The 11,836-nt window shown below is 39.5% G+C and overlaps 1 protein-coding gene across 10 annotated transcripts in view; it reads right to left on the bottom strand.

Annotated features, from left to right (window-relative positions):
- Positions 1–11,836, bottom strand: part of LOC122550511 (protocadherin-9) — a 700,876-nt gene that overhangs the window by 678,138 nt on the left and 10,902 nt on the right. The window lies entirely within an intron of this gene.

Raw genomic sequence — 11,836 nt, forward strand, 5'->3', positions numbered from 1 at the left:
AGAGAGAGTAGCTACCTTTGGGGATGGCATCGTGTCTCAGTGGTTAGTACTGTAGCCTCACAGTATCAGGGACCCAGGTTTGATTCCACCCTCAGGCACTGTCTGTGTGGAGTTTCCTCCAGCTTTCCTCCAAAGGTGTGCAGGTGATCGTGTCCAGGGATGTATACGTTAGGTGGACTAGCCGTGGAAAATGCAGGATTACAGGGACCGCATAGGCTGATGTGTCTGAGTGGGAAGCTCTCAGATTGTCGGTGTGAACTCAATGGGCCGAATGGCTTGATTCCACACTGTAGGGATTCTGTTCTATGACAGCAAGACATTTGACTGAGTGTAGCATCTAGAAACACTAGCAAACTAGAGTCAATAGGAATGGGGGAATGCTTTCTACTGGTTGGAGTTGCACCTAGCACAAATATTGTGTGATTGTTGAAGATCAATCGTCTCTGCCACAGTACATTTCTGCAGCATTCCTCAGGATAGAATCTTCAGCCCAACCACCTTCATCCATTTCATCAATGACCTTCCCTCCATCAGAAAGTCAGAGGTGGTGATGGCCACTGTTGATTGTACAACATTCAGCACCATTCATGACTATTCGGATACTGAAGCATCCATGCAGCAAGATAAACTGATGAGTGGAAAACTTCGAACAAGAGAAAATCCAATCATTCAATGGCATTACCATCACTGAATGCCCCATTCCTGGGAGTTACAATTGAACAGAAACTGAACAGGATCATATAAATACTGAGTCTACAACAGCAAGTCAGAGCCTGGGAATTCTGTGGTGAGTAACTCATCCCCTGACACCGGAGAGCCTGTCCACCATCTACACAGCAGTCAGGAGGGTGATGGGATATTCTCCACAGGCCTGCAAGAGTGTGCAGAATAAAGCAGTCCACATGAATGGTACTATCTAACACCTTCAACATTCACTCTGTCCACCACAAACACGCAATGACATCAGCGAGACTATCTACAAGAGACAGTACAACAACTCACCAAGGCTCCTACCAGTTACTCCTGACAAACTCACAACCTTTCCGACCCAGAATAACAAGGGCAGCCAAAGCATGGAACACCACCATCTACAAGTTTCTCTCCAAACCATACTGCACCCTGACTGGGAAATATAGCACCATTCCTTCACTGTTGCTGGATTAAAAATCTGAAATTCCATCCCTAGCAGTAGGACTGCATTAGTTTAGAAAGACAGTTCTTCACCCATTTCTCAAGGTCGATTAAAGAACGGCAATAATTGCTAGCCTAGCCTGCAACGCCCACAGCTCATGAACGAATTTTAAAAAACTCTAATTAAACCAAAAGGTTATTGCTAATTAGCAGATGACATAAATGCAGCAGTACAAAGGGGACAGAGATAGATTTAAGTATTGACTGGTTGCTCAAAGTTCATTGCTGTCTAAATTATTACTGTGAAGCCAATGAAGTGAAGAAAAAATTCCTGTGAAAACTGGAGAGATTATTTTGAAAATAGTAGTTTAGTTGCAAGCAATTTGCAGTTATATGGCAACATTAACATAGAAAACATCTCATGGATGTTTTATACAAGCACAAATCATAAGAGGCAGATTGGAAGAGATGATAGTGAGGAAATTCCAATGCTTGTGACCTTGACAACTGAGGCACCAATGGTATAGTGAAGGAATTTATAAATGGACAGAAGTCCAGAATTCTTAAAGGCTTGAAGGTCTGGTGAAAATTATGGAGACAGGTAGGAGTGATGCCGTGGCCGAGGACAGAATTTTGGAATATTTGCTGTAAAAGGTAACCATCTTCTTGCCACACAGGCAAAGAGGAAACAATTTCTGGTCCCTGCGGTTTTGAAACATCTCATACATACATGAAATGACTGTACAGCACTGTAACCAAAGCCAGAACTGACTTGAACAAAGGAGTTGTCAACACACAGGAACAGGGTAGAACTTCAAACGACCGGGCTAATGTTTGTCGAATAAAACAAGAAGCTGGAGATCTGAAACAAAAACAGAAAGTGCAGGTCTGGCAGCATCCGTGGAGAGAAAACAGAGTTAATGTTTTGAGTCCAGTGACCTTTCTTCAGATAGGCTTACTTTCAACAATCCCTTTGTCTGCCTAACTTTATTTATCTCTCCATGCTCTGTCTCCACGAAATTGTTCCAGAAGCATCGTTCTTTAGGTCTTGTTTTTCACACAGTACAACCCCAACTCCATTATTAAAATATTGTGTTCAATTTCACATGTGGAAGAGTTTATGCTTGGGTTATGGAAACGTAATTCAGGAGTAAAAGAGAAAGATGATGTGATGCTGTTCTGGTTTATTAGTGTTCCAGACAGGAGCACTTTCTCTATAAGTGTTCAGCCATGAACAAAGGTTTTACTGCTGAATGCAAATGTGTAATTATCTAACAATTCATTGGAAATTGAGCATTGACCACTGAGCATAACATTGCCTGCAATTACCTTTGATCACTGTTGTGTCATTTCTTTTATATTACAATTTTCTTTTAAAATTCAGACTAATCATTTTCACATTTATTTGCTGGTTTATTTCTCTAATTGGAGACTTCTTGACTGCACAGCGACTAGGAATGCACCCTTTTCAATCTTGTTAGTAAACTATCACATTCTAAAACAAAATCTTACAATGGACTGATGTTCAAATCAGTTATTTTTATCAGATTAGGGTTATATTGAGGTATGCTGATGGTTTAGGAAAAGACCAAACATGGAACAACTATGTGTTTTCTTTCTGCAATACCAAGTCACACTCAACCATTTAGGAATGAACTGAGTATAAGCAACCTTGACCCTTAAAGCCTGCTTAAGCACAAGATTCACTGCAAACCTATTGGTTCATATGGTAACTTTGCCCTGCAGCAAAGTACATGCGACAAAATTAGAGACTGCTCTGAGCATGTGGAGGGCACATAAATCATCAAGGTTTTAGCCCATCTGTTTACAGGATTACACACAAGGGACATAGTTCAGTCCATCTTAGCTTATCCATATAGATTTGTATTTTTAATCACTATCCCTCCCTTCTATTACACTGTAATTTAAATAAATTAGTTTGGTTTCAAATTGCATCTAAATTATGCAGATCACCAGTCCAAATATTGATAGCTTCTTCACACGGAAACAATTTCCTGATATTTACTCTAATCCTTTAACCAATTTTAATCTTGTTGAAGTAGTGTTCCATATGCAACTTCTGTCTTTAATATTTTGTATTCCTCCATAATGATCCACAGTCAGCTGCTTACTTTCAAAGTCAGAGAGCTCCAATCCTAGAATTCGTTATTTTATCAATCTATAGGAATCAGCACTGTGGCTTTTCTTAAATGTCTTAGTCATTGAGTCTCAACACAAGTGGCATGCAGTCAGTGTAGGGAACTATACAGAATTAGCTTGATATCCTTCTTCTTGCAAGATAATAGCTTATTCATTTTGTTTATTGTTGTTAAATAAATTGTTTGAGCCAGATTGGAAATGTATTTCATCATTCGGTACTGGTGCCCAAATCCATCAGATCATACTGCTTTTAATTTTTCCCATTAATTGAAAATGATTTTCTCATTTTACCACTTACCCATTCATGTCCAAGTTACTTCCCCTTTGGACAGATAATTTACACTTCCATGACTGCACTATGCCAAACTCTGCATTGTGTTTGAGAAGGAATATTCTCGTTATGAATTGGTGCATTATTCAACAGTCTACTGTAGATGAAAACTATCAACATTAGGAGGTTGAGGGTAGCAGAGATGAATCAAACATTGGGGTTGTCATTTAACCTGGGGTTGGATCAGAGACGTGTTACAGAGTCACAGAGATGCACAGCACAGAAACAGATCTTTCAGTCCAACTGTCCATGTTGACCAGATCTCCTGAATTAATCTTGTCCTATTTGCCTGAATTTGGCCCATATCTCTCCAAAACCTTCCTATTCATTTATCTTCCAGATGACTTATAATTGTAATTGTTCCAGCCTCCACCATCTCCTCTGGCATCTTGTTCCATTCATGCACCACTGTCTGTATGAAAAAGTTTCACTTACGTCCCTTTTAAATATTTCACCTCTCACCTTAAACCTCTGCCCTGTAGTTGTGGACTCACCTGCCCTGGGGAAAAGATCTTGGCTATTCACCTTATCCATGGCCCTCATGATTTTATAAACTTCTCTAAGGTCACCCCTCAGCCTGCAAAGCTCCAAGGAAAATAGCCCCAGCCTATTCAGCCGCTCCCTATAGCTCAAACCCTCCAACCCTGGCAACATCCTTGTAAATCTTTTCTGAACGCTGCCAACGGCTTTTTCTTAAAAAGAGTCAGTAAGGATGCATCAATTGCGGAGTCCAAACATAATCTACTCCTCACCCTGACTTGGCTCCAACATAACTAGCAGGATAAAACATTGCCTTTTCTGAATCATTGTAGTGATGATTTATATGAAATGCAAAAAAAACCACTATACAAGTAGCACCTGCTATCCAAAAGTACAGCGTTCCCAGGAAGCCTTTTGTAAGGCCGAAAGCGGCATAAAGCAAAGGTGCATGATTTATATTGGAAACATATCGCCATTTCTCGTAAAAGCAAAAATCCTCTTCGGATTTATGTAAACAGGTACTAATGTAGGTCTTTCATAAAAGCAAAATTGCATGAAGCAAATGTTCAAAAAGTGGGGGATACGTGTACCTTAAGTAGAACTGTTGACAATATTGACAAAAGTTCCTGGTCCTCAATCAAACAGACAATTCCTCTTTCACTTTCAAACTTTAAATTTTCTACACTGGACATCCCTACTTCATCCAAATCTTACTCTGTTTGTCCACCTTTTACCTGCATTCTCACTGCACTGAAATCAGTCCTGTTCAGGTTCCAGCATCTGCAGTAATTTGTTCCTACATTTTGCTTCTTAATCCCTTTTTTTGCAATCTATTCCAACTTCTTTCCCACAACATCAGAGGTCTATTTCCATGCTGTACATTTCTATGACTCTATGACTTTATCTATGAGATGTCACTGCTGCCATCGTCCTGATGTCCACTTTCAATCTATAAACTACTAAAACAATTAGTTAATTGCTAGTTCTCCTTTTTCTTGGTGTTTCATCGTTGTTTTATCAATGAAAGGTAAAAGACCAATGCTACATTGTTTAACACATCCACAATGCTAATGAGTTCTCATCTGAGGACAATCAGTCTGTGAGTACATTGTCCATATCACTCATGCCATGGTCATTCCATTAGTCAGAGCAATTATTGATCTGGTGGCATTTACAGACTTGGGCAGTAATGGGCAGAAAAAAAACCCCAAATACTTGCGTTGTTATAGCAATTTTCACAACCTCAGGGTGTTCCAAAGAGCTTAACAGCAAAGTAACTTTGATCTGTAGTCATGAGACAACAATCGACCTACTATTTTTCTGTGGTGGAATGCAAAATGTTCAGAAGGAAAAGGGAAAAAAGAACTGACATTTAAGCAGCAACTTTCATCACCTCAGGCTGAACCAAAAAAAATTTACAACTGAAGAAGTAACTTTGATAACTGGACGCTGTTACAATTGTAGGAACACATGGGAGCCAATTTGGAAGAACGCAACCTTAGGTCTGAAGAGCGAGTATTAACTGTGGTTCAACTTATGGCATTCTGACTCGGCTTTAACTTCACACTCCAGATTACAGACCACTAAATTCAGACTGATATTCAAAAAACAAAAGCCACTTGCATCTAGCAAGACAAGGACAACAGATAGATTGGAACACCACTGCCTGCAAGTTCCCCTCCATGCCACTCACTCTCCTAACTTAGAAAACTATTACTATTCCTTCAGTGTTGTTAGGTCAAAATCGTTATGGCCTTTTGGATCTATCTGCAACATATAGACTGCAGCAATTCAAGAAGACAACTCACCCACCTTCTCAAGCACAACTAGGGATCAGTAATAAATGTTAAGTTGGTCAATAACACCCACATCGTATAACTGAATTGAAAAAAAATCCAGTACAATACTGAGTGTTTCACTTTTAGAGGTGCTATCTTTTGGGTGAGACATTAAATAAGATTCTACTCATAACCCTTTCTATCGGAGGTAAAACATTCCTTGGTGCTATTTTACGAAGAGCTAAGGAGGTCTCCTGATGTCTTGGAGGAGAAAGTGAAGTCTGCAGATGCTGGAGATCAAAGTTGAAACTTTATTGCTGGAACAGCACAGCAGGTCAGGCAGCATCCAGGGAACAGGAGATTCGACGTTTCGGGCACAGGCCCTTCCTGAAGAAGGGCCTGTGCCCGAAACGTTGAATCTCCTGTTCCCTGGATGCTGCCTGACCTGCTGTGCTGTTCCAGCAATAAAGTTTCAACTCCTGATGTCTTGGCCAATATTAATCTCTCAAATTACATCACTAATACAGGTTTAACTGATCATTATCACATTGTTGTTTGTGGGAGTTTACAGTATGCCAATTGGCTGCTATGTGTCCAACATTACAACTGTGACGACACTTCAAAAATATTGAATTAGCTGTAAAACACTTTGGGAAGTTCTGAAGTCATGAAAGGCACTTAATCGTTACCAAATATAATTTAGAAAAGAGAACAGATGAACGTGAAGGTGATTGAACAAAACATAATCAACATTACAAAACAAAAAATGAAGACATACTGACAGGAAAAGGGAGAAGAGGCAGAGGCATTTATGCCATTTTGTTCAAGAAGGTGAATTCACTGGGGACTGCCCTGCCCTTCAACCACAATTTGCACAGAAGGAGCAATGCAATAATGAAAAGAATGAAGGAAATCACAATGGAGAGAAACTCTGGAGAAATTCACCTAAATGTCTGGTTTTGCATTGTAAGATAAAGAGTACAGTAATAAAATTTCTAGCAGGTATATTAGAATGTTCATGTTTATTTCAGCAGTGTGTGATTCAGAATTGCATAACTTTTACAATGCAGAGAGAGGCCATTTGGTCCATTGTGCCTGCAGCAGCTCTTCAAACGAGAATCATTAGCTCCTGCATTTCCCCATACCCTTGCTCACTATTCCTACTAAAATGTCATCCAATGCACTCTTGAATGTCTCAATTAAATTCGCCTTCACCGCATTTCCAGACACTGCATTCCAAAACATAATTACTCACTGAGTGAAAATGTTTTTCTTGCATCACCCTTACTTCTTTTTGTATGTACTTTACATCTATGCCCTCTTATTTTTGTTCCTTCTATTAGTGGGAACAGCTTCTCCATATCAACACTATCCAGTCTGCTGGAACTATTGTAAATTGTTTTGCGCACTGCCCAATACAATTCTATCTTTCCTCCAATGTGGCATGCACAACTGCCCGCAACACACTAGCTAAGACTAACAAGAGTCTTATACAGGTTCATCATTATCCCCTTGCTCATGTACTCAATGACCAATGAAACTGAGGACACCCTCTGCTCTATTAACCACTCGCCCTACCTGTCCTGCCACTTTCAATGATATGTGTGCATATACACCCAGGTCCTCTGCTTCTGTATCCTTTTTAGAATCATAATCCCTATTTTATATTGTCTTTCAATGTTGTTTCTACAAAATGTTTCCCTCACATTCCTCTGTATTGAACCTCAGGATGTCCATTTGCATTGGCTTTTCTTCCTCTGGATTGTTGCATGTCATTCTCCATTACCATCCTGAATCTTATGATACAATGATCTCCTGAATGTCTACTACATGTTGCCTCACTGACATTTGATCCACTTGGCCCACCTCATTTCCTAGTACTTGGTCCAGTAATGCATTGTTTATTGTTGCCCTGCACACATATCGCCATAGGAAATTCTCCTGAACATGAAGTAGGAACACTTCCAATTTTGAAATTCTCATTCCTGTGTTCATTTCTCTCATTTTACACCATCACAGAGTCCTCCTATCTTTTTTTTTGTATTTCTCCAATTCTGAGCTATCATTCTTTCTTGACTTGCTTCCATTGGCAGTAATGCCTTTAGCTGTCTTGGCACTAAGCTCACGAATTTTCTCCCTAAACTTGTCTATGCTCTTTTAAAACACTCATTAATCATGGCTGATAGTTCAATGCAGTCCTGAGGGCCTGTTGTACTGTTACAGGTATGTCTTCTGAATGACGTGTTAAAATGAAGTGACATCTGCTTGTTTGGGTGGATGTAAAGGTTACACAACACACTATTTCAGAGAAGAGCAGCAAAGTTAGCCCTGGCATCCTAACAAATATTTGTCCCTCATTCAACGTTACAAAAGAAGATTGTATGGGCATTGTTATATTGCTGTTTGTGGGAGCTTGCCAAATTCAAAGTGGCTGCTGAGTTTGCTTGGCTCGAATGAACTCCAGTGATCTTCAAAAGCATGATCTGAATGCAAGTCTTTCTTTCTTTAAAATCTATTTTTTTGATCAAGTTTTAGGTTATTACCTCAATGACCCATGAAGATGATATCAAATTTTGAGTGGTGATAATGCTATTGTGAAGTTTCAGACAGTATTTCACTACAATAAAAGACATTACATAAATGCAACCTGTTGTTGTTATTTACTCAAATTCATTGCACTTGACTTATAATGTGGTGTGTTTTAATTCAATACACATGATTTACGCTGCATCTAATTCATTGCATGTAGTTTACAGGATGCATTTTAATTCAATGCACATGGTTTTCACCATGTATTTTAATTCACTACATGTAGTTACACCACATATGTTAATTAAGGGCACACCATTTACAACAGGAATTTCAATTCACTACACGCGGTTTTACACCATGCGTTCAATTTACAACACACGGTTTACACTGTCCTTTAATGCAGCACAGTTGAAAATCTGGCAATAAACCGAATTAACAGCTGCCACGCAAACGGGATATCAGAGACACACAAATGGCAAATTCTGTCAGGTTTACATGTACGTCTGGAACCAGTCAAGTGAACTGAAGTGGCGTTAACAAATTCCTGGACTTGAAAGAGGGCAGACTGTGACATGTTGCTTGTGCTGGTTGGTAAATAAAAGGATACTAAAACTGACTAGTGAGAGACGCTCGGCTGAAAGTCAAGCTAATGAGTGAAGAGGTGTTTGCATGGGAGATGTGAAAAGCTGTTGCTGCCGGCATGATACAAAACTCCCATCACCTTCCCACTGGTTCACACGTCTGGTCAGTATCTGTGCTTTGCTATTCCTCACAGGAGAGGTAGATAGCTGCTGCACTGTGACATAATGGAACTTAAATATGCTTGCCCCAACTGAGCACCAAATTACTAAAAGGTGAACAAAGGTTTGTAGGCATCATTGAGCCAAGATGTTAAGTTCCCCTTTCAGTGTTACCTTTTCCTTTGCCATCACTGCTCTTTCACCATCTTTCAATGGCCATGTCCACCTCTGAAAACAGGGGCAACTCGGCCTTGTGCTTCTGCCATATTCCCAAATGCACCACTTGGCAGGCTTGAGTATGTCATGTTGTTTGTACTTTCTACATAAAAGTCAAATAAAACCCACCTAAGGAGCCATATTCTCATAATCACCTCTTATATCACCTCTTCAACCCACTCTTTGCAATATGATAAAAATCAGAATGGAACAGTTTTCTATTAATGTAATCTAGTTAAGGAAAATAGATTTTACATTCTATCTTCTAGGAAGCAGAAACAAAAAATATTTAGAATGATTTAGACAGGAAACTATACAATATAAGCCCACATTGTAATGAAATACCAATCTATTTTAAATACGACAACAGTGTAGGATGTCCATAGAGTGGCGATGGAACCACTTAGTCTAAGATCAAGTATCCATTTCAGTTTTCGGTTTCCCCAAAGCAATGCATAGCTTGGTTATTCCTACTTGGGTCAGAAAGGCAGATAAACATGATTGTATCATTAATCCATAAAGGCCGATGAATTACAAAATAATAGCTTGTTGAAGCTGGATTTACCAAGGATCAAAAATATCTAATCTGTCACTAAAGTAGCTGGAGTGAAACAGATGCCAAGCTCTGGATTTCCCTTCAACAGCCTCTCTACCGTGCTAATACTTTTATCATAAAGCTGCGACAAAGAGTAGATTTTAAGGAACATCTTAAAAGAGTACTGTCACCCTAATATCTCCTGATCATTGATAAATTTTGATTGGTCATATGTCAGTGAAACACTTTGGTACAATCTGAAGAGGTGCTATACAATACATGCTGTCATTGCTGGAAAGAATCATGGAGTCCCTACAGTATGGAAGCATGCCATTCAGCCCATCCAGTCTACCCCAACACTCCAAACAGTAACTCACCCAAACCCATCCCCCTACTCTATTTCCATAACCCTGCAATTCCCATGGCTAACCCACCTAAGCTAGACATCCCTGGACACTATGGGCAGTTTAGCACAGCCAATCCACCTAACCTGCACATCGTGGGAGGAAACCGGAGCACCCAGAGGAAACCCATGCAGACATGAGGAGAATGGGTAAATTCCACACAGACAGTTGCCCAAGGATGGAATCAAACCTGGGTTCCTGGTGCTGTGAAGCAACAGTGGTAAACGGCTGGACCACTTTGCTGCCAATGGCTAATGAAAAGTCTTAACATTGGTTTTAGGAGGCCATCAAGACACTCAGCTGCCTTGAGACGCCAGGTCTAAAACTTCATTTGAAGCTCGGAGGAACAGCAATGTCTCTTTCCATCTCAAGATCAGGCCCAGCAACTACAAACACACTCATCATTACCCCTTTCCACCTCCACCAATTTTATTGTCCACCCTCTTTGCTACCCAAAAAGATGGAAAACATACCACTGATTAGAGTAAGAATTATTTTCCTGTAGTGTACTGATGTATTAAACAAAGCAAACCTATTGACAACACTGATATATATGTTTAGAGCAATTATGGCTCGCAATTTCCAAAGTTACTGCTTTGCCAAACATTTAGGTTCTTGTTTATTTGGCTGTAATGGTGACAATGTACAGCATTAATGAGATAGCTGGTGTACAGTTAATGCTTAAAGATGAATAATTACTTTGTCAATATTTTGTTTTAATCAGGATTATCCTTATAAAGCAATCAAAAATAGGCAATTTGCATAATGCTGTTATAAATCCCAGTTCATTCAACAAAACAATCTAACCAAGGAGAGCAAAAATCATAATAAAACTATTGAGTTTGCATTAATATCAGAGATGCAAATGCTCAGCCCTGAAGTCACCAGCTGTCTGCAAGTTAAATGTGTTGAATGGTTTTAAAAATTTGATTTGAAAAACCTCTGTGCTACTTGTCCAATATTATAAGCACTAAGCTGCCTTACTCCAATTAGCACATGATTAGATGTGACATTAGCTTGGTAAGAGAAAGGGATCTGGGGAATAATTGGATAGTTCTCTGAAAGTGCTGGTGCATACGCAATGGGCCAAATGGCCGACTCTTGTGCTGTATTGCTTTATGCTTGGATTGAAAACTCCAAATAGAAACAGAATGTAGGTTGGCAGCTTTGAATTCAGTACTTCCGTGGGGGTGACAACACTTGAGGTGTGGTTAAAATAATTTCTGATTTGCTAATTTTATGGCCAGCAATAAAAATGGAAAGAAAATAAATCATATGTGCCCCTCAAAAGACCAATGTGTTCCATCTTTCTTTACTGTTCTGCGAATATCTGCTACACTCCCTACCCATTAAGTTTTATTGCTAGTGTTCAGCAATTCCCTCATGCCATTGGCATGACAGATGCAGTTCCATAAAATTAGATCCCAACGATCCCAAATGAATTTAATTTCCATTGTGTTTATACAACTCCTTCAACAGCAGTTGGCTCTGATGCTTGATCTTCTAACATGACAGAAAGTACATTGCAT

This window comes from Chiloscyllium plagiosum, chromosome 6 (genome assembly GCF_004010195.1).
Source record: "Chiloscyllium plagiosum isolate BGI_BamShark_2017 chromosome 6, ASM401019v2, whole genome shotgun sequence".
Classification (NCBI taxonomy): Eukaryota; Metazoa; Chordata; class Chondrichthyes; order Orectolobiformes; family Hemiscylliidae; genus Chiloscyllium; species Chiloscyllium plagiosum.